Consider the following 22,094-nt stretch of genomic DNA (forward strand, 5'->3'; position numbering starts at 1 on the left):
TTGGAGCACTTAATCCATTCACACTTAAGGTAATTATAGATATGTATGTTCCTATTACTGTTTTCTTAATTGTTTTGGGTTTATTTTTGTAGGTCCTTTTCTTCTCTTGTTTCTCACTCAGAGAAGTTCCTTTAGCATTTGTTGTAGAGCTGGTTTGGTGGTGCTGAATTCTCTTAGCTTTTGCTTGTCTATAAAGCTTTTGATTTCTCCATTGAATCTGAATGAGATCCTTGCTGGATAGAGTAATCTTGGTTGTAGGTTCTCCCCTTTCATCACTTTAAATATATCGTGCCAGTCCCTTCTGGCTTGTAGAGTTTCTGCTGAGAAATCAGCTGTTAACCTTAAGGGAGTTCCCTTGTATGTTATTTGTCATTTTTCTCTTGTTGCTTTTAATAATTTTTCTTTGTTTTTAATTTTTGTCAGTTCAATTACTGTGTGTCTCGGCATATTCCTCCTTGGGTTTATCCTCCCTGGGACTCTCTGTGGCTTCCTGGACTTGGGTGGCTATTTCCTTTCCCATGATAGGGAAGTTTTCGAGTATAATCTCTTCAAATCTTTTCTGGGGTCCTTACTCTCTCTCTTCTCCTTCTGGGACCCCTATATGCGAATGTTGGTGCATTTAATATTGTCCCAGAGGTCTCTTAGACTGTCTTCATTTCTTTTCATTCTCTTTTCTTTATTCTGTTCCATGACAGTGAATTCCACCATTCTGTCTTCCAGGTCACTGGTCTGTTCTCTGCCTCAGTTATTCTGCTATTGATTCCTTCTAGTTTATTTTTCATTTCAGTCATTGTACTGTTCATCTCTGTTTGTTTGTTCTTTAATTCTTCTAGGTGTTCATTCTTTAATTCTGCCAGGTCTTTGTTAAACATTTCTTGCATCTTCTCGATCTTTGCCTCCATTTTTTTCTGAGGTCCTGGATCATCTTCACTATCATTATTCTGAATTCTTTTTCTGGGAGGTTGTCTGTCTCCACTTCATTTAGTTGTTTTTCTGGGGTTTTATCTTGTCCCTTCATCTGGTACATAGTCCTCTGCCTTTTCATTTTGTCTGTCTTTCTGTGAATGTGGTTTCGTTCCACAGGCTGCAGGATTGTAGTTCTTACTTCTGCTGTCTGCCCTTTGGTGGATGAGGCCATCTAAGAGGCTTGTGCAGGCTTCCTGATGGGAGGGACTGGTGATGGGTAGAGCTGGGTGTTGCTTTGGCAGGCAGAGCTCAGCAAAACCTTAATCTGCTTGTCTGCTGATGGGTGGGGCTGAGTTCTCTTCCTGTTGGTTGTTTGGCCTGAGGGGACCCAGCACCAGAGCCCACAGGCTCCTTGGTGGGGCTAATGGCGGACTCCAGGAGGGCTCATGCCAAGGAGTACTTCCCAGAACTTCTGCTGCCAGTGTCCTTTCCCCCGTGGTGAGCCACAGCTGCCCCCAGCCTCTGCAGGAGACCCTCCAACACTAGCAGGTAGGTCTGGTTCAGTCTCCTATGGGGTCACTGCTCCTTCCCCCTGGGTCCTGATGCACACACACTGCTTTGTGTGTGCCTTCCAAGAGTGGAGTCTCTGTTTCCCCCAGTCCTGTCAAAGTCCTGCAATCAAATCCCGCTAGCCTTCAAAGTCTGATTCTCTAGGAATTCCTCCTCCTGTTGCCGGGCCGCCAGGTTGGGAAGCCTGATGTGGGGCTCAGAACCTTCACTCCAGTGGGTGGACTCTGTGGCATAATTGTTCTCCAGTTTGTGAGTCACCCACCCAGTGGTTATGGGATTTGATTTTATTGTGATTGCACCCCTCCTACCGTCTCATTGTGGCTTCTCCTTTGTCTTTGGATGTAGGATATCTTTTTTGGTGAGCTCCAGTGTCTTCCTGTAGATGGTTATTCTGCAGTTAGTTGTGATTCTGGTGCTCTCGCAAGAGGGAGTGAACACACTTCCTTCTACTCCACCATCTTGATCCAATCTCCTCTGGCATGTTGACCTCCAAGTGGAAAAATCTTCTTTGTGTGAATAAAGGTGGCCTTCAAGGTCCAAGTTTCAGGGAACTGGCCCACGGTCCCCAGGACGGTCGTGTCTTTGGCTAGTGAGGCCCCTCCAGAGCCGGCAGCCTCAGTGAGGCCACCCTCCCTTTGGGCTCCAGGGCAGCTCAATGACAGCAGAGGGAAGAGACCCTGAGCCAGGAGTTCCAGCTATGTGGAAACTCAGGCTCCATTCTCCAGTTTTTCTAATCTCGTCTTCTGAGGTCAAGCTAGCATGATTCTTTTGTTCTCACTCTACAGTAGATTTAATTCAAGTTCAGGGTCTTACAGTAGGAAAGAAATTTATAAGACATGGAACCCAACTCCCTTCCGATGACAGTCATGATGGAGGGGATCTTGCTGCTTGTCCACTTGTAACAACAGAGAGTTTACCCCTATGTTGTTGTAGTTTTTAAAATGTTTTGGTAGTTAGAAACTTATTCCATATACTAATAAGTAAAAATATCAATTTGAGAAAACCCAGAATTTGTTTCTAGAGCTGATGATAATAAAGTCACAATTCAGCTCACTGGTATCAAGATTTCCCTTTCTGCATAATATGTCTTCAAATACGCTTACATTTAATGATAACTATCTACCAGTGCTTGACCATTTACTATGTGCCAGCTCCTGCTCGAAGTGCTTCACATATTGTGTTGGCCAAAAAGTTCGTTTGGAAAAGCCTGAACAAACTTTTTGGCCAACCCAATACATCATGCCATTTAATCTTCACAATGTATTGATAGTCTCATCTTAAAGATGAGGAAATTGATGCTAAGGGATGTTAAATACTTGTCCAAAGTCTAATCTTAGTTATCTAAATGAATCTAATCTAAAAATCACAGCTAATAGCCAGGGCTGCCTGGATTTGAAACCAAAATAGCTGACTCTAAAACCTCTGCACTTAACTGCTCTGCTATATTGCTGCCCTATATTTACTCATTTCTAATTTATAACTTACTTAGATCCAAAAGGAAGTTAAGGTCTCTTCAAATAAAAGTGCACATAAAATAGCATAGTTAAAAACTGAAAGGAAAGGTAAACCCTGTTGGAGCCCTTCAAATTTTGGAAACAGCAATCCAGTCTCCCTAAATTTGCACTATCTAAACAACATGGCCAGTTTCTTAAACTTCCTATCCATTGGGAAGAAGGTGGGCTGCTGGACTGTGAAATCTTTGTGGGCGGTGGCCTCGTCTTGTCACTGTTATGTTTCTGGTTCCTAACCAACTGTGTTAAGTAGGGATTGAAGGAGTGTGCTAGAGAAGATGACGCTGAATACACAAATCTGACTCAGGCTGCTGTTGCTGAAGCAGGCTTATGGGGAGTAGATGTTGGGTCAAACTGGATGGCAGTTGTGACTTGGGAACCCAAGGTAAAATGGGCATGGGGGAGGAGAAGAGGTAGAATAAGAGAGTATTTATCTTTCTTATGTATACTCCACTGTATGCTATTTTGCATTTTACGTATATATCACTGTAAACCACCTTGAATCCCTTTTATATAACGAGGCAGGATATAAACAAATGCTTATATATTTAAACAGGCACACATACATACACAAAAAATATTAGATCAGATTGACCTGTTGAGTGAAATCCTTTGTTGTCCGAGGGTGGTTTCATAATCAGGAAGAGGTTAACAATGGCTAGATTCGCATAAAAGGTGGTGAGGCAAGAGCAAGGTGGTCAGCAGGGTTGGGTTTTTGTGCACTTACTGTGGGAGCCATCCCTGCTGGTCTCACCATGATCATCCCAGGTACTGTGATTTCTAGGCCTTTGCTGTGCTGTTCATTTTACCCTGGAACTTAAGAGAGTTCCTCTTGAGACTGAATGCTGTACCTCAAAGCCATGCAGAGAGAAGAGAGATGTTTTTGCCTTATTTATTGCAAACAGTTTTACTTCTATTCATGCAGCTGGAAACTGTATTTGTTTTTTTTTAACTTTCGCATGCATCACACTGTCATACTGACCTTGTAGTCAACTCAAATCCCTGGTTCTTATCAGAGATTCTCCTCTCTATATTTGTGCAGGTGTCAACTTATACCTAGTTTCAGGACTTTACAATAATTATTCCCATTTTATAGATGGAGAGTGGTTCTGGGAAGCTAAGTAAGTCTTTCCTCTCTTCATCTCCTACCTTTTCTCTGTCTCCCTGGTGCCCTCTTCAGTTTTTATTCATTTGTTCCCAATCCTCAGAGTTTTACCTCTTTCTATGCTGGTTGATTCCCTTGTGTTCTTGACCAGATGGCACCAAGGCACTGAATGATGGGGTTCAAGGGGATTTTCATAGTGTCTTTTCTGGGTGGGGAGTTATTTGCAAAGTACGAGAAACAACTCATTGGGTGTCTCCTATACTATCATTGTGCTGAAATGATTGCCTTCCTCTGTCATCTTCATGTACTAGGTCTCCAACCCCGTGAGGAGGGGAGAAGGAGGAAGAAAGTCTACACAGTTTGATCAGAACCCAGTAGCCCAGTTGTCACTGAGTACCCTTGGTACACCCTTGCTTTGTTGTTCCCAGGGAAGGTTTGAGGGAGAACTTGTTGGGCCTGTACCACAAGGCTGCGTTGGCTAACCATTTCTAATTACCAGCCCTGCCTGGCCACGTCCAGGATACGAAAGTCAAAGGTTTACTTTGGGGCTTCCCTGGTGGCGCAGTGGTTGAGAGTCTGCCTGCCGATGCAGGGGACACGGGTTCGTGCCCTGGTCTGGGAAGATCCCACATGCCGCGGAGCGGCTGGGCCCGTGAGCCATGGCCGCTGAGCCTGCGCGTCCGGAGCCTGTGCTCCGCAATGGGAGAGGCCACAACAGTGAGAGGCCCGTGTACCGCAAAGAAAAAAAAAAGATTTACTTTGGTATCCTTATTAAGTGGCACACCACTTATTTTCCATCAAGACAGAGGCTGCATGAGTCCTGCTCAACATGAGAATCTCTCAGGTATCAGAATCTAGTTTATAAAGAAGGGAATGTTGGGAGGTAAGGAAAAGCCTGATGAAAAAGCTTCCTTTCGACAAGTCAACAGCACAAGGAAGAAATCCTTTTTCCCCCTCCTATAAGCCCTTAATAGACCAGGGCTGCTGCTCCTCGTCTGAGGTGACTGAGGTAACAGGAAAGTCTTGACTTGAATAACGGGTGTAGCCCTCTTTGTCTCTGACATCTGTGTTCTTCCTGGCCCTTACCAGGGGTCACTGAGGTGCAAAGACAAGTTTTGGTTCAGTTCTCCAGAACTTTCACTATTTGTAATATTCATTCATTTATTCATCAAATATTTGTTGAGGGCTTGCTAGGATGGGGGTATAATGTAAAGAAAAACAAAAACAATGACAGCAATGGGCCCTGTCCAAGTGGGGATGTCATTCTTTTTTTTTTATTTATTTATTATTATTTTTTTTTTTTGCAGTATGCGGGCCTCTCACTGTTGTGGCCTCCCCCGTTGCGGAGCACAGGCTCCGGACGCGCAGGCTCAGCGGCCATGGCTCACGGGCCCAGCCGCTCCGCGGCATATGGGATCCTCCCAGACCGGGGCACGAACCCGTATCCCCTGCATCGGCAGGCGGACTCTCAACCACTTGCACCACCAGGGAGGCCCGGGATGTCATTCTTGAGTGAAGCTTTCCTTCCCTTTGGGCATTTCAGGGCCCACTGTGAGTGAGACTATCAGCATCAACCCATATATTATATTTCAGTAGTGCTTATTTTCTCTTAGTTTTGATATTAAAAAATCGCATGAATAGAAGTTCTAGTGTTTCCTTCCTGCTTCTCCAGGCCTCTCATCATTGGATGATCCTGGAAACCCCTTGGTGCACATCCCATACTTTGGAGATTACTGGTGAAGAAGGCAGGAAGATTACTGGGGATGCTGAAAGCAAACAAAGTAAAGCACCATTTAAAAAATGTAGGGGTAGGAGAAGTGACCAATTCTCTGACTGTGGAGCCTGTGAAGAGTTTATTTCTTTCATTTGTTCATTGAACAAACAATAAATTGAGCAATTCCTGCCAGGTGCTGAACTGTACACTGGGGAGGAAAAAGATAATTCACTTAGTCCCTGCCCCTGGAGAACTCCCAGCTTAATGAGGAAGACTGAAATGCAAATGAGAGATGCGAAATGTATGTGGGGAGAAGTAGTGCAAAATGTTCAGAGGCCCTCACCTTCTGCATGTCTTTCTCACTTCCTTAATTGGCTCTACTTTGACCACTGCTTTTAATTGCAACTCCTCCTGTGTGCAGTCCTCCCTGCAACCCTCAGTCCCACTCTCCTTACCCTACCCATCTCTTTCCATGCCACTTATCAGCTTATAACATTCCATATAATTTGCCTATTTCTTATATTTATTTTCTCTCCCACCACAAGAATGTCAGCTTCCCAAGGGCAGGGATATTGGTCTGTTTGTTCATAAATCTGTTTCAACTGCAGGAGTAGTTTGTTGAAAGAATGGAAGAGGTGACCATCAAACTCTGTCTGATTATTCAAGGTTGTAGACAGACTGTGGGGAATGATCAGGAAGGATGTCATAAAGAAGGTGATGTTTGAGCTGGCTTGTACATGGTGAATTGAAATATTAAGAGGAATAGGTATGCTGTGCAGAAGCAACAGCATATGTAAAAGTATGGAGGGTGAGAAGGAGCCCCATGTGTTCGGAAAATATGAGCAGCTCAGCATGGTTGGAACTTAGGGCACATGGTGGAGAACAATGGAAGAAGAGTCTGGTGAGTTGAGGAAGATTGTGAAGCCCCTCATATATTTTGTTTAATGCTGGGGAATTGCAGACAGCAACAGTACCTGAAGAACTGGAAAAGAGAACGTGATTAACTTGTATAACGTGTAGAAAATCTTACTTCCTCTATTTTCAAGTCCACTGTTTCTGTCCAAAGCATGGCAGTTGAGGAAAGGACTCCTAGTGGATGTCCCTGCACTTTTGGATGAGGCCTGGGAGAAGTAACTGAAAATCCAGGTTAGGAAATATGTTGTTTTCATTTTTCACCTGGCACAGTACCCAGCACATAGTGGTTGTTCAGTAAATACATACAGAAATAAATGAAAGAATGAACTTGCTAAGCAGTGTCCAGATGACCCCAAAGTGAAAAGAATAACACTTAACTGGTGGCGAATTCTGACCTCATTGCAATTAGTTTTTTTTTTTTTTTTTTTTTTTTTGCTGTACGCGGGCCTCTCACTGCTGTGGCCTCTCCCGTCGCGGAGCACAGACTCCGGACACACAGGCTCCGCGGCCATGGCTCGCGGGCCCAGCCGCTCCGCGGCATGTGGGATCTTCCGGGATCGGGGCACGAACCCGTGTCCCCTGCATCGGCAGGCGGACTCTCAACCACTGCGCCACCAGGGAAGCCCTGCAATTAGTTTTTACTGATGTGAATGCCCCTGGATGTGTTTGCTGATAATCTCTGTGACTTCTTTCTGGTGTTACAGTTTTGTGATAAAGATCGTGAACTTTGGAGTCATACCAACTTGAATTTGAATCCTGGTTCCGTCACTTACTAGCTGCATGGCCTTCAATAAGTTGCTTAACCTCTCTGAGTCTCACTTTCCTAATGTAAGGATGTCAGTACCTACTGTCTAGGATTGTTTGAGAATTAAATGAGATAGTCCATGAAAGAGTTTCATAAAGTTCTTGGAATTTAGTAAGCATTCAATAACAGTTGACTATTAACTTTTTATATTAATGGGGAGGAATGAGGTACTCGAGTCAGCCTTGATAAGCATGTACAGGGTTGAGAAACGCTGATGGTTTTATTTGCTTTAGATAAAGTCAGAGTAAAGTGAATATGGCCCATTCCATTACTTAATAAGTTGGTAAACATTCCCTTTGTGCCAAATAGTATGAATGGAAATATAAATCCAAAAGTAGAATTACAGAAAAGGTGTGGTGACCCATAATGACCAAATGCACCATGTACTGCATTTCTCTTACATGCTGACACCTTGAAGTGAGGTCTAATAAAGAGAGCTGGTTCTGCTGGGATGATAATAACAAGGTCAAGGTTGTAGGTTTGATGCCTGAAATCAACCAGTTAGTGTGATATAGGGAAATGGTCTGCCTTTTCATTCCAGACAATGCTGGAGTATTGAAAATGACACAGGATGAAAGGGAAGAAAGGTGTCTCCTCACTCCTAGAAAGGTCCCTGAGACTCAAGTCCTATTGGTGGTTCATTAATCTCAGCTAAATTTTGAATTCTGATGTTATGTCTGGTCCTGTGCTAAGTGCTTTCCACCTGTCATCTTATTGAATGTAATGTTCATAACAGCAATGTGGGTGTTCTTTCCCCCAAAATCTACTCATTTATGAATCTTAGAGAAGTGAAAAATCTTGTCCAGGTTCCCTTGAAGAGCAAGTGGTGGAGTTGGGACTTGAATCTTGGTTTTTCCACCCTGAATTCTTGACCTCCAAGCTATGGATTTTTTGCTTAAGATGGTTATACTGTGTTTACAGCTTTGTTAATGAGGGATAGCCATTTTCTTAACAAAGATTAGAGCAATTTGACTTCCTGCTGGACACAAGATGTGTGTTTTTTCTTAGTTCCCAATGTCTAAAGACTATAAAATGCCAGCAAAATCATTCATGAAGGTGGCTCTGACAACCATCCACTGAATGAGTTCAGTGCTAGACTGTTCTCTGGCTTTGTTTGTTCATTCAAATGAGCCTTTAAAAAGTTGCATATATTCGTTTAAATACTGACTTCCTAGAGAGGGTAGGAAGAAGTAACATATTTAAGTAATTCATTTTACTTACTGCTCTTTGTGATGTTTAGCCTGGGAATTTGCATACAATATGCATAATGAATGTGTCATAGAGCTAAAATAATTTATAAAGTTTCTAGTTTCAGGTTAATATATTTTATAATAAAAAATCAATTATAAAGAATCAATTAAATGATTACTTGAGTCATAGCCAGCTATAAGATACCCAAAGTGTCAAGATTAGTTAAAATACTTTCTGGAGCATAAATTAAGCATTTTAGGAAATGGCATTAATTCTGTTAGACTCATTCAAGATAATATTTCAGCAGATTAATACTCTGTGATTCCAAAAAGCCCAAAACATCTGATATTTCTAAAAGTCCTGGGCATAAGCCTGAGCTGTAAATAGGCTTGATTCTTATATGATCACTTAGCTTCATGCTATTCCCTGGCCCTTGACTGGCTCCAACCCTGACCAGGTATTATCTACACGTTGGCTTTTGGTCTCTAAGGGACCGGGATGAATGAAACAGAATGAATTGCTTATGCAAATTTATCACCACTTCCAAAACAGAGAGCACCCCGCCCCCAACACATACCCCTTTGTTGGTAAATTCAGCAACTATTCTTAGAGAGCAATTGACAGAAAATATTAAAATGTATATAATGTGCTAAAATTTAGCCTTTGTTTACTTAAACGTTATTCAACCTAAGTATAAAACACACTGCTAGGGCCCTTTAAATTTTTTTGGTTAGATTTTTAATTCAACTATAAAGACAGTTCAAGTGAGAAACTTCAGCGCGTTGATTTTGTTCTTTGAGTCATTGCACTGTAATTAGTTGAGTTGTGTTTTAAATGCAGCACAAGAACATCTTTCTTGTCTGTTTATGTCAGAAAAAAATGACTAATGAGCACTTATCAAAAAGATGAACATTTTTTCATTAGATTAAGTACAATCAAAACAGATTTATAATGTACTATTATGTTTCAGCTTGGAATAAATTGAGTAAAATAGCTAATATCTTCACAGCTTCCTGAGAATTTCTTTGCACGGCAGGCTCCTCCTCCCCCACACATTTACACTTCAGGAAAGTGTCCATTTGTGGCAACTTTCTCTGTGGAGTCAAGACACATTCCCAAAGGATTTAGAATGCCCTTAATATTTTTTGTAAAGTCTGAATATTTGTGAAGCAGTTGTCAAAATTGATTTCCTTTGGATTATGCCAGTGTGCTTTGCTGCTTAATGACATAGTTCTTTAAAGTTGTTTTAAGAAATGACTTCCCTCTGCTTTCTCTTAGTGGTCAGTCAAAATGCCAGCTGGTACTCAGTACCATGCAGAGCATTCTTCTATTTTGAGATTTTTGTATTTGCTCAAGTGGATGAATTTTAGCCTGTGTGTTACCAAGAGGTGCAGACGATGAAGGTTGATTCCTTGGGAAAGTTTCAAGTAAAGATGTATAAGTTAAGAAACGTCTCTCTTTTTTTTTTTCTTTTTGTGGTACACGGGCCTCTCACTGTTGTGGCCTCTCCCGTTGCGGAGCACAGGCACCGGACGTGCAGGCTAAGTGGCCATGGCTCACGGGCCCAGCCGCTCCGCGGCATGTGGGATCTTCCCGGACCGGGGCACGAACCCGTGTCCCCTGCATCGGCAGGCGGACTCTCAACCACTGTGCCACCAGGGAAGCCCTATTAATCTTTTATAATAAGAGATTTTTGTATCCCGTATAAGGGATTATTTTGCTTACCCCAATGCTAAAAATATAGTCTGTATTACTTTCTAGAAACTTTATTGTTTTTCCTTTTACATTTAGTTCTATAATTCATATAGAATTGAATTGTGTGCATGTTTTGAGGTGGGATAAAGTTTCATTAAAAAATATAAATTATAAAAAATATTATCCTTTCCCCCATTGCATTCCAGTGGCACATTTTTCATAAATTGCATGGTCTTATATGAGTGGCCTGTTTCCTTAGACCCTGTTTCATCAATATATTTGTCTATCCTGTGCCAATACCACTGTTTTAATTACCCTATACTTTATAATATATCTTAATATTTGGTAATGTAAATTCTTCAACTTTATTCTTTTTCATGTTTGTTTTGACTATTCTAAGTCTTTTACAGTTACATGTAAAATGTATGATCAATTTATTAGATTTCATAGAAAAGCCAGCTGGGGTTTTTATTGCCTTGAACTTAGATCAATTGGGAAGAACTGATATCCTCCCAGTACTTAGTCTTCCAGTACACGGATATGGTATATCCCTCCATTTATGTCATTCTTAATTTCTCTTAGCAGTGTTTTGTAGTTTTCAGTGTACAGGTCTTGCACATTTTTGACTAGTTTTGTTCCTAGGTATCTGGTGTTTTTGATGCTAGATATTCTTAGGTAGCTTATGTTTTACTAATGTAAATGGTATTGTTTTAAAATTGCATTTTCCAATTGTTTAGTGTTAGTATCTACGAATACAATTGATTTTTAAGTATGATTTTTAAGGGACTTTGCTAAATTCACTTTTTAATCCTTAATAATTTATTTGTAGATTATTTTGAATATTTTAGGCATATACTCATAGCATTTGTGAACAATGGTGATTTTTTTCTTAAAATTAAAAACAAATTTATTTTCCTTGGGTCACAGTACAGTGTTTAATAGAAGTGATTGCAGACATCCTGATTTCATTCCCAATTTCAGTGGAAAAGCTTTCACTATTTTACCATTAATATATTTAATGCAGATTTTTAAAAAAGATATTCTTTATTAGTTAAGGCAGTTCCTTTTATTCCTACTTTGTTAGGATTTTTAGACACCACAAATGGGCATTGAATTTTATCAAATGCTTTTTTTCATATATTCAATGACTATATAACTTTTCTTATTTAGTTAGTTAATGGGGGTAAATTATATTGATGGACTTTCAAGTTTTAAACCAGCTTAGTATTAGTGTTATAAATTAAGTTGGTTGAGGCCTATTCTTTTTATATATCACTGGCTTTGATCTGCCAATATTTAATTTGATTTTGCCAAATTATTGCATCTATGTTTATAAGAGAGATTGGCTTTATACTCTTCCTTTCTTGTAATACTTTTTCTTTATTGATAAGTTTTAGTATCAAGGCTGTACAGGCCTCATAAAATGTGTTCAGAAATGACTTCACTTTATTTGTTCTTTGGAATAATTTGTATAAGATTGGTGATAGTCCATGAAATGTTTAAAGAGTTTACTGATGAAGCCATTTGATCCTGAAATTTTCTTTGTGGACAGGCTTTAATTACAGATTCACATTTTAATGGATATAGGACTATTTGAATTTTCTGTTTCTTCTTTTGTCAGTTTTGGTAAGTTAGTATTTTTAAATATGAATTTGTCCATTTCATCTAAATTATCAAATTTATTGGTCTAAAGTTATTTATAACATTTTATCTTTTTAATACCTCTGATATCTGTAGTGATGTCCCTTTTTCATTTCTTACATTGATAATTTGTCCCCTCTTTTCTTTCTACAGTCTTACTGGGGTTTTTATGAATTTTATTTTGTTTTATTTTCTCAAAGAAAAAACTTTTGGCTTTATTGTATTTTCTACTGTAGGGATTGACAAAATATGGCTCATGGGTCAAATCTAACCCATTACCTGTTTTTGTAAATATAGTTTTATTGTAACACAGCTATTTCCATTCATTTATGTATTGTCTATGCCTGTTTTTGCATTACAGTGGCAGAGGTGAGTAGTTGTGACATATCTTATGGCCTAGAAAATTTAAAATATTTACCATTTGTCCCTTTATAGAAAAAATTTACTGACTTCTTCTCTATTTTTTTGTCTATTTTATTGATTTTTGTCCTTATCTTCATTATTGCTCTCATATCCTTTCTTTTAGTTTAATTTGCTGCTCTTTTTCAAGCTTGTTGAGATGGATCCTTAGATCATTCATTTTCATCCTTAGATTTTCATTTAACTATTGTGTTTTCTCTAACTGCAAGTTAGGTATATCCCACAAGTTTTTATATGTCATATTTTTATTACTGTTCTACTGAAAATGTTTTCTTATTTTCCATTGTGATTTCTTATTTAACTTTATTAATTGATTTTCAGACTTTTGGGGAGTTTTAAAATTGTGTTTTTGTTGTAGTTATTGTTATTGAGTTTTAGATTAATTCCACTGTGGTCAGAGAATAGACTCTGATTTTTAATTCTTTAAAATTTGTTGAGATTTGTTTTATGACCCAGTATATGCTTTATTTTGGTAACTTCAATATGTGCCTAAAAATAATGTGTATTTGGGCTTCCCTGATGGTGCAGTGGTTGAGAATCCGCCTGCCAATGCAGAGGACACGGGCTCGAGCCCTGGTCCGGGAAGATCCCATGTGCCGTGGAACAACTAAGCCCATGTACCATGACTGCTGAGCCTGCGCTCTAGAGCCTGTGAGCCACAACTGCTGAAGGCCGTGTGCCTGGAGCCTGTGCTCCACAACAGGAGAAGCTGCCGCAATGAGAGGCCCATGCACCACAACAAAGAGTAGGCCCTGGTCACCTCAACTAGAGAAAGCCCACGTGCAGCAACAAAGACCCAACACAGCCAAAAATAAATAAATAAAATAAATAAATTTATTTAAAAAAACCCAATAATGTGTATTCTACAATCAAGTGGGTCCTTTGTTAAGTTTTTAATTATGTTGTTCTAATTTTCTATAGATTATTTTCTGCTTCTTCTTTGAGCTATTGAGAGAGGTGTGTTAGAGCTGTTCATTGCAATTGGGAATTGGTTTATTACTCCTTTAGTTTTGTTAGTTTTTACTATATTTGAGTCTGTGTTATGAAATCTTTTTGAATTGACCTTTTTATCTTTACTGAAAGTTTCTCTTTTATACGTAGTAATACTTCTTGCCTTAAAATCTGTTTTGTCTGTCATTAGTATATCTACACCAGCCTTTTTTCTTGTTTATGTTTGTATGTTTTCCATCATTTTACTACCAACTTTTCTGTGTCCTTATATTTAAGGTGTCTATTATAAATAACATGTGGTTGGGTTTTAAAAAAATCCATTCTGACAGTCTATGCCTATTATTTGGAGTAGTTTGTTATAATTCATGTAATTATTGCTAAGTTTTATTCAAATCCACTATACTGTTTGTTTTTGTTTGTTTCATCTATTTTTTGGTCCTTTCACCTGACATATTGTCTTCTTTTGGATTTGAAAAGTATCTTTATTGTTTAGTTTTCCCTTTGTTAATTAAATATTCTTTTTCTAATATTTTTCTGATTATCCTAGAGGTTACATCATGCTTCCTTGACTTATACTCAACCTTAAATTAGGATTGTTATCACTTACTAAAAAAAAGAAAAGATCTTATAACACTATAACTGAATTTACCCTCCTATCTCTTTTGCTACTGTTCTGGGATATTTTAATTCTATATATATATATATATATTTTTTTTTTTTTTGGGGTACGCGGGCTTCTCACTGCTGTGGCCTCTCCCGTTGCGGAGCACAGGCTCCGGATGCGCAGGCTCAGTGGCCATGGCGCACGGACCCAGCCGCTCCGCGGCATGTGGGATCTTCCCAAACCGGGGCACGAACCCGTGTCCCCTGCATCGGCAGGCGGACTCTCAACCACTGCGCCACCAGGGAAGCCCTCTATATATATTTTAAATGCCACAAGATATTATTAATATTGTTTTAAGCAGTCATTATTAATTTAAATTTACCCGTCTATCTACTCCTTCCATTGCTGTTTATTCTTTTCTGCATTATTATGCTTTCATTGAGGGTCATTTTCCTCCTATCTGAAGAGTGCCCATCAGCATTTCCTAGTGTAGGTCTGTTTGGGATAAATTCTTTCAGTTTTTGTTAAAATGACTATTTATTTTGCTTTCATTTTTGACAGATGTTTTCTCTGGGTGTAGAATTCTAGCTCTGCAATCATTTACTTTAAGAATTTTAAAGGTGCCACTCTTTTGTCTTTTTTATTGTTTCCATTGAATAAGTCATATTGTTGTTGCTTTGAAGGTAAAGTGTCTTTTTTTTTTTCCTGTATTTAAGATTGTCTTTGTCTTTGTTTTCAGCAGTTTTGTTATGTTTGGTTTTCTTTAATTTATGCAGCTTGTGTTCATAATGATTCTTGAATCTGTGGCTTCATTTCTTTCAGTTTGGGGAAAATTTCTGCCAATATTTCTTTAAATATTGCTTATTACCCATTATCTCTCTCTTTCCTACTTTTTAAAAAAGTAGTGTCCTGTCTGTTGCTTATGTTTGTTTTGTATTTTAAAGCCTTCTATCTGTTTGTGCTTCAATCTAAATATTTAGACTGATTTATCTTCCAGTTAATTAGTTCTCCCTTCTGTAAGTAGTCTATTGTGTAACTGATCTATTGAATTCATAATATAATGATTGTATTTCATAGATTCCAATGCTCTGGTAAAATTATCAAATTTTTTAATCTGTTTTTTGAACATATTAGTGATAGCTTTTCAGGGTAACTTTTGATTTTTTTATAACTTCGAATTTACAGAAAACTTGTAGGAATAGCAGAAAGCATTACTGTATATCTTCTAACTAGATTCACCAATTTTTTACATTTTTGTCCTCATTTACTTTATCATCTTCCCCTCCATGCACATGTATTATCCCCCCACCCACCCAACACATACACATTATTTCTTTCTGAACCATTTGGCAAGATGTTGCAGATGTCATCCTTCTTTATTCCTAAATTCTTCAGTTTGTATCTACTAAGAACAAGGAATTTCTCTTATACAATTAAAGTACAACTTCAAAATTAGAAAGTTTAATATTGATACAATACTGTTACCTGATCTACAGTCTAAATTACAATTTTATCAATTATTCCAATAATGTCCCTTCTAGCAACATCTTTTTCCCAGTCTAGTGTGTAATCTAGGATCATACATTGCATTTAGTTGTCATGTTTGTTTGGTCTCCTTTAATTGAAACAATTCTTCTTTATCTGTCTTTCATGATCTTGATAATTTTTTTTTTTTTTTTTTTTTTTTTTTGCGGTATGCGGGCCTCTCACTGTTGTGGCCTCTCCCGTTGCGGAGCACAGGCTCCGGACGCACAGGCCCATCGGCCATGGCTCACGGGCCTAGCCGCTCCGCGGCATGTGGGATCTTCCCGGACCAGGGCACAAACCCGTATCCCCTGCATCGGCAGGCATACTCTCAACCACTGCGCCACCAGGGAAGCCCTGATCTTGATAATTTTGAAGAGTACAGAACAATTACTTTGTAGAATGTTCTTTAATTTTGGTTTCTCTGGTGTTTCATCATGATTAGATTCAGATATTGCATTGTTGGCAGAAATAACACAAAAGTGATACGGTGTCCTTCACAGTCCATCATATCAGGAGGCATTTGATGTTCATTTGCTTCATTATTAGTGATATTAACTTTGATAACTTGGATAAGGAGCTATCTTACCAGTATGAGCCAACATAAACGTACCATTATTAATTTGTAGTGAGTAAATAATTTGTGGGGAAATACTTTGAGACAGTGCAAATAATCTGCTCCTCACCCAGTATAAACTTGTACCCAGTATATCTTAGCATCTGTCAATGATTGTTGACTGAATCAATTATTACTATGATATTTGAATCAATTATTACTAAGATATTTGCGAAATGATGATTTTCTAACTCCATTATCCTTTCTACATTTATTACTGAGCATACTTATATATGTAAGGGATAACTTTCCTTCACCCCCTTTTATTAAATTGGTAGACTTAATTCTTATTTAATTCAAAAGGTTATAATGCATTGATCTCATTTTGAAATTTGATGCTCAAATGTTTCGGATTTGGCCATTGGGAACTCATTCAAGCAGGCTCCATGAACTTTAAAAAATTTTTTTAATTAATTAATTTATATTTGGCTGCGTTGGGTCTTTGTTGCTGTGTGCGGGCTTTCTCTAGCTGCGCTGAGCGGGGGCTACTCTTCGTTGCGGTGTGCGGGCTTCTCATTGCGGTACCTTCTGTTGTTGTGGAGCACAGGCTCTAGGCGCGCGGGCTTCAGTAGTTGTGGCTCGCGTGCTTAGTTGCTCCGGGGCATGTGGGATCTTCCCGGGCCAGGGCTCAAACCCATGTGCCCTGCATTGGCAGGCGGATTCTTAACTACTGCGCCACCAGGGAATCCCCTCCCATGAACTTTTAACATGCCCATAATTCTTTGAACATTTCTTTACTTTCTGGCACAGTAAGATATTCCAGGATCATCTTTTACTTTATTTGTCCCATCATTAGAATCAGTTGTTTTCTTTAAGGAGCCCTGGTTCCTTTTTGTGGAGATAGGTATTTACAAACTAAGATCTGGGCGCTAAGTGTGCTGATTTTCTACTGGAGTGCCGTTATGTCTAGGCTCAGCTGGGCTAGGAAATCTCTATCTCTGCCTCTAATCGAGGAGTTCATATTGATGCTCCCAGATCTAATCTAACATCAGAAGGTTCATTTTAGTCTTTTTCTTTTCCATATTTGTAAGTCCTTTTTCCAAGTGACAAACTTGGTTCACATTATCCTCAGTATATTTACTCACTTGCCCAGGCTTAGATTCACAGAAAGTGTTTCAGAATTGCTAACCCTACCACTATAAAAAATCATACCAACTAACCAGTGTTCAATACTTGTTAAAAGATTTTTGTTTTCAAACTGAGGGTATATAATGAAAACTCTGTATTCAGAAGTAATTATTTTTCCCTTCAGTGTTATTCATTTGAATTATAGGCTTATTTGTTTTTGTTTATATTCCATTTTTGGTTTCTTTCCTCTCCATCACTGTTAATTTAATTTCATCGTCTTCATCATCATCATTATTTTATGTATGTAAAGCATTAACATGCTTCCAAAACTCAAAATTACACAAAAATCTATATTGAGAGGAGTGTCACTTCCCCTTTCTCACCCCATGCACCTTAATGCACCCTTATTAGTTTCTGGCTCATCCTTCCTGAGTTTCTTTTTTTTTAATACAAATAAATACATTTATATTATGTTATTTCCTCTTCTTTCTTACACAAATGTATCATACTATATATACCCTTTTGCACTTTGCTTTTATTGATTGACAGCAAATATATCCTGGAAATCACTCCATATCACACCTTCTATAGTTTTTATTTACGGTTGCATAATATACCATTGTGTGAATATACCATAGCTCATTCAACCAATCTCCTACGTGTGTTTTTTCCCAGTATTTTTCAATCACAAATAGTGATGTACTTTGTTCGTATGTTTTTGTTTTGTTTTGTTTTGTTTGTTTTTACATTCTTGAAGGTGTATCTTCAAGGTAAATGCTTAGATGCAATTCAAAAGGTAAACTCACTTGTGGTTTTGTTAGATATGGTCAAATTCTCCTCCCATAAAGGTGGGGGGACATTCGCACCATCAGTGTATAAAACTCTCTTTCCTCATGGCTATGTCAAGAGAATGTGCTATCAAGCTTTGTAATTTTTACCAAATATAATCATTGAGAAATGGTATCTCAGCATAGTTATAATATGCAGTTATAATTTCCATTATAACTGAAGTTGTCCATCTTTTCATATGTTTAAAGGTCATTTAAAATCTTTATTTGTGAATTGTCTGTCTGTGACTTTTGCTTATTTTTCTATTGGGTTTTTGATCTTTTTCTCCCTTCAGTGTTAGAGTTCTTTATGTATTGGGCCTTTTATCTGTGATGTATGTTATTCATAGTTATTTTTAAATCTGTGTGAGTCTGTGGGACTATTTTTATTTTATTTTATTAAAAAAAATTCCTCTGTTCCTCTTTCCTGGTTGGCCTGGTATTTTGAAACTGAAAGTCTGGGGTCTTTGCCCTCCTCCTTGGCAGCTCTGAAAGCTCATTTTTGGGTTCTCAGTGCAATGAGACTCCTGTTTCCTCCTGAGATTTTAGTCGTGTACAGTTGCTTCTGCTGGTTTCTTTGTTTTCTCTGAGCATGTGCAGCTTGTGAGTCAGTAAAGTCCTTGAGGGGAATTTGCCCTATTAGGCTCACTTCTCTGCAGCTCACTTTCTCCAGGATGTTGGCCTTTCAGTTTTTGTCAACTCTTCCAACACAGCAAGACCACTGCAAGCTCTAGGTTGCTGTTACCTCTTCAGCCTTTATTCCCCATGTGGTGAATTGGCAAGTGCCCTGATGAGAAACAGCAGAGGCCAGTGTGTTACCCTGTCCCTGGGGGTACAGACTGTAGAGTCCTGCTGCTGTGATTTTTTTCCCTCAAATGTTCAAACAGCTCTTCTTTTATGTTTCATCTAGCTCCTGTAGTTGTTCTCGAACAGAGAGGTTATTCTGATACCGGTTATTCCATCATAGCTGGTATTCCATTCCAGTCATCTTTCCACTTAGCACATTTCATTAAATTTGTATGGAAATGAGAGAACACAGTCAAATTGACAAAGCATTTTAAAATTGACAAGGAAATTGGCCTGCTCGTACACTGCTGTGGAGGGTATGAATTGGTACCACCTTTCTGGAGGGCATTAATTTATATCAAAATCCTTAACAACTCACTTACCCTTTGACCCAGCAATTCTGCTTCTAAGTATTTATCCTAAGAAGATGATCGTGGATGTGTGCGAAGGTTTATTTACAAAGATTCCAATGCCATTTAACAAACTTGGAATCAAAATTCTCAATATGCAGCAAAAGAATATTTGAGAAATTTTGGTGCTTCAATATAATGGAATATAACAGAATCCAGCACTGCAAGTGATATAAGAGAATATTTAAGCATATTTAGACACTCTCTCTATTTAACATTAGAGAATATTGTTAAGCACAGGAGATTACAAAACAACATGAGCAGTACGGTCCTATTTAAGAATGTGTACATAGATATATAAATATAAGACTGGAATAATGCACACAGAAGTGTTAATAGCTTATTAACATTGTTGGTATTGTTGGGTTGTTGGGGGTTTTTTCCCCTTTGTGCATAATCTAAACATTTTCCATAGGACATTACTTTTGTTCTGAAAGAAAACTAATGCACTTAAAAGAAAAAACCCTTATAGTTGATAGGCCCAATTGATAATATATTCTGGTAAACATTTTACTTTATACTGGTTGTCCAAACTCTATCTTTATGCCCTTGGTGATGTTACAGATTTTGTCAGAAACAGTACCCTCCTTGAAATACTTTGTGGAATAGAGCACCTCCATACAAATGTACTTTAAATTCCTACTAGTCAAATTCAAGCCAAGGCTTCACTTGCTTCTGTCAGTGTGTGCCAAAGCCTTTTAAAATAAGGAGTCCTGGGCTTCCCTGGTGGCGCAGTGGTTGAGGGTCTGCCTGCCGATGCCGGGGACACGGGTTGAGCCTGCCCAGGGTTCCAGCCCTGGTCTGGGAAGATCCCACATGCCACAGAGCAACTAAGCATATGCACCACAACTACTGAGCCCACGAGCCACAACTACTGAAGCCCACACGCCTAGAGCCCATGCTCCACAACAAGAGAAGCCACCGCAATGAGAAGCCTGCGCACCACAAGGAAGAGTAGCCCCCGCTCGCCGCAGCTAGAGAAAGCCCGTGCGCAGCAACAAAGACCCAACGCAGCCAAAATAAATAAATAAATAAATAGGTTTGTGGCAAGGACCTGGATTATCAGGGAAGATTTATTTCCTAGCCAAAAAAAAAAAAAAAAAATCGAATTTCCTTCTTTTTTTAAAATTTAATTAATTTATTTTTGGCTGTGTTGGGTCTTTGTTGCTGTACGCGGGCTCTTCTCTAGTTGTGGCGAGCGGCGGCTGCTCTTTGTTGCAGTGTGCAGGCTTCTCATTGCGGTGGCTTCTCTTGTTGTGGAGCATGGGCTCTAGGCGTGTGGGCTTCAGTAGTTGTGGCTCGTGGGCTCAGTAGTTGTGGTGCATATGCTTAGTTGCTCTGTGGCATGTGGGATCTTCCCAGACCAGGGCTGGAACCCGTGTCCCATGCATTGGCGGGCAGATTCCTAACCACTGCGCCACGAGGGAAGTCCCCTCTAATTTCCTTTTGAAACCAATGGCCAAAATGTAATGCAATAGCTTTTGTAAAACTAAAATCAAGATTTCCGGAGACTGTTCTTATCCTCTATTGCTTTTTTTCTTGAAGGTACTCTCCAAGGCAGCAATTACCAGCTACGACCTTTTGGGTTTTGAGGCTGCTTCCTAGGAATGTCTGTTCCTTGGCTACATCATCAGAGAATCAGAGAGTTGAGGATTGCCGCCAGCACCACGAGGCCTATGGGTACTTCTTGCTCATCCAGATGAGGCGGCAGGACAATGACCGTACGGCCATGGGAACAATGCTGTGTACTACAGCTACTTAGACACGATTATCAACCAGTACCTGATGAGGTAAGTGTGGGTTTTGCAGCCCCCATCCTCATGTCACCCCTCTGGCATGCTCTCTGGTGGGAGTTCATGCAGGGGATTCCTCTATTGTTTCTGCTAGTATACCTCCTTTGTTGAGCCAGCCGAAAGTCAGATTATTCTGGAGAACAGCAGGACCGATAGGTTAGTGAGGATAGTGTCCTGCTGCTCCTGCAGTTGCAGGTGTTTGTCTGTCTTGGTCCTTTGTGCTAAATTGTCAGCAATTGTGCAAGCTTTGAGTCTCAATTAAACAACTACACAACAAGCTACATAATATTCAAACCGTGGAGTTTGAGCAGACAGTAACTTCAGCCCTCAAGGCCTTTTTGTGAGAAAAGCAGCTGCTTCCCCCACCAAGGGCACATAAGGGGGAGGAGAGAGAGTAAAGATGTTTATTATAGCCTCTGAATGCCATGATGACACAATTGCCATTGGAGGTGTGTTTGCAAGATTGGTTACTGCATGTTTGGTTAATATAATTGTCTGTATGAAAGATTGAGCTGCATAGAGAGATCTGTGTAAATCCCAGCTCCACCTTGCATTAACTGTGCGGTTTGGATAAATTATTTAACCTGTTGCATCTTTTGTAAAAATAACTTGCATTTATTGAGAGCTCTCTCTTTGTTTGGCACTGTAAAGCCTTTACACAGCCTTTCTTGTTTAATCCTAAAACAACTTGATGAGAGAGTAGCAGATTGTTGGTCCACTGCCCAAACCTCCTTGCCTGTAACTTTCAGGGCACACTGGTCTGACCGTCCACTGTCAGCACTAGCATTTCTTTGCCTAAGGACTTTCTTTGGCCACCAGAGCCCCTTTGGCTGGCAGGCCAGAGTGCAAGGAATCAATGTTCCCCAAAAGCAACCTTCAGTCACTGACTGATGGGAGTTAGTGTATGAATACCCCAGCTTCCTTACCTCTTGGATGAGATAACTCTGAGCTGCACACTGTATACAGGCTCCCAGCCTTCCCTAGTGGGATTAGGCTCCAGTTCCCAGAGTGGAAGCTTTAAAAAATTGACATAAAATTTACA

At 39.4% G+C, this 22,094-nt stretch overlaps 1 long non-coding RNA gene across 2 annotated transcripts in view; it reads left to right on the forward strand.

The window, feature by feature from the left end:
• Positions 1–22,094, forward strand: part of LOC132494441 (uncharacterized) — a 195,969-nt gene that overhangs the window by 65,913 nt on the left and 107,962 nt on the right. For both annotated transcript variants that reach the window (XR_009533064.1, XR_009533063.1), the window contains exon 2: positions 20,805–21,049. This is a non-coding gene — a long non-coding RNA (uncharacterized LOC132494441). The remainder of the gene's footprint in view (positions 1–20,804; positions 21,050–22,094) is intronic.

This window comes from Mesoplodon densirostris, chromosome 7, assembly GCF_025265405.1.
Source record: "Mesoplodon densirostris isolate mMesDen1 chromosome 7, mMesDen1 primary haplotype, whole genome shotgun sequence".
Taxonomy (NCBI): domain Eukaryota; kingdom Metazoa; phylum Chordata; class Mammalia; order Artiodactyla; family Ziphiidae; genus Mesoplodon; species Mesoplodon densirostris.